Source organism: Rhamphochromis longiceps, linkage group LG11 (assembly GCF_057381845.1).
Source record: "Rhamphochromis longiceps isolate RC_006_pf linkage group LG11, R_longiceps_female_GT1.1, whole genome shotgun sequence".
Lineage (NCBI taxonomy): Eukaryota > Metazoa > Chordata > Actinopteri > Cichliformes > Cichlidae > Rhamphochromis > Rhamphochromis longiceps.
Window position 1 is genome coordinate 1,211,707 of NC_140567.1, and position 2,253 is coordinate 1,213,959.

Genomic DNA, 2,253 nt, shown 5'->3' on the forward strand with positions numbered 1-2,253 from the left:
CCTGAGTACAGCAGCAGGAGACAAGCCAAGCTTTGGCTCAAAAGTTCACGGCTGGACACCAGAGTTGTCCCCACCCCACCCGAAAAAAAGAGAGAATGAAGTTTTAGGCAAGTTTTTCTCGCTGAACTGCTCCTGGTGCTGTGTCCCTGAATCTCACCAGTGTTAACCTCTGTCGGAAGACATGGAAAAAAGGAAAAGATGTTCCTGGTAAATGATTGGGACAAATAAAACCACACACAACCAGAGAAAGGTATGAGAAGTGTGTGGAACAGACACATGTGCGTGTTAGAGAAATGCCTCGTTTGAGAAAAAGTTAAATTAACCCACATACAGACGCACCCATACATGCAATGAAGAAACAGCTTACATACATGTGCACGTACAAGCAAGGTTAAAGTAGCGACACTTAACATACACCTGTTTTTAAATGATATAGTTTATCCACTACTGACAAATAAACTCTCTGGGTTGCAGGACAACAACTTAACTTCAAAAGAAAAGACACTGGTCTGACCATCCAGTGAGGACACGACAAATTTAGTGGTTAAAAGTGTTAAATTGTGATATGTTTTTGTTGATTGCTTAAGACAAATGATTACAGAAGGACAGAAAATTCCTTTTTAGGTTTTTAGGCATGATTTTAAGAATTTGAACACGTACCTGTGTTGTCCTGCCAACTATATTAATTTCTGTGTGGATAACACCGTACCTACCAGGACTGTACGGTGTTTCTCCAACAACAAACCTTGGATTACCCCAGAAATTAAAGCTGTCCTCAAGCAGAAGAGGAGGGCCTTCAAATCCAAAGACAAAGAGGAGTTGAAAAGGGTGCAGAGAGAGTTGAGGGGACTGATAAGGAATGGGAAGGACAGCTACAGGCAGAAGATGGAGAACCAGCTTCAGCAAAACAACGTTGGTGAAGTCTGGAGAGGCCTCAGAACCATCTCAGGCCACAAACAGCAGAACTCTCTGCCTGGGAGGGATGTGAGGTGGGCAAATGAACTGAATCATTTCTTCAACAGATTTGATTCAACCATGAGACAGTCTACAACATCGGCTGCAGACTCACCCACCCCCACTGCTGCTGTTCCACCTCTGACACCTCAGACACTTCATACCTCCTCTATTCACCCTGCTCACTCCTCCCCACCCCCAACAACAGCATCCAATACACACTCAACACAAGGCTCCAGCCTGTCTCTCTCAACCACCCAGGTTAGGAGGGAACTGAGGAGGATTAATGGCAAGAAGGCAGCGGGTCCAGATTGCATCAGCTCGAGGGTCGTCAGGTCCTGCGCGGACCAACTGTGTGGGGTGATGGAGCACCTCTTCAACCTGAGCCTGAGGTTGGGAAGAGTCCCACAGCTCTGGAAAACCTCCTGTGTTGTACCAGTGCCAAAGACTTCACGCCCCAAGGACCTCAACAGCTACAGGCCGGTGGCTCTGACATCCCACCTGATGAAGACCCTGGAGCGGTTGGTCCTGGCTCAGCTTCGGCGCCTAACAAGCTCATCACTGGACCCACTTCAGTTTGCCTACCAGCCTGGCATTGGAGCGGATGATGCCGTCATTCACCTCCTACATCGTTCCCTCGCTCACCTGGAGACCGCTGGAAGCACTGTGAGAATCATGTTCTTTGATTTCTCCAGTGCCTTCAACACTATTCTTCCCTCGGTTCTGAAGGACAAGCTGGAGAACTCTGGAGTGGACCATCACCTCACTACCTGGATCCTGGACTACCTCACCGACCGACCACAGTATGTGAGGACTCAGGGCTGTGTGTCGGACAGGGTCGTCTGCAGTACGGGGGCCCCACAGGGAACGGTTCTGGCTCCGTTCCTCTTCACCATCTACACTGCAGACCTCTCCCACAATTCCACCCAGTGCTTCCTGCAGAAGTTCTCTGATGACTCTGCAATAGTCGGCCTCATCACTGATGGGGACGACAAGGAGTACAGAGGACTGACTCAAGACTTTGTGGACTGGTGCCAGCTGAACTACCTCCAGATCAACGCCAGTAAAACCAAGGAGCTGGTGGTAGACTTCCGCAGGCACAAGCATTCTCCACTGCAACCACTGAACATCCAGGGTATGGACATTGAGGCTGTGGACAGCTACAGGTACCTTGGTGTTCATCTGAACAACAGACTGGACTGGACTCATAACTCAGACGCCCTCTACAGGAAAGGGCAGAGCAGGTTGTACCTGCTGCGGAGACTCAGGTCGTTTGGGGTGGAGGGCCCACTCCTGAAG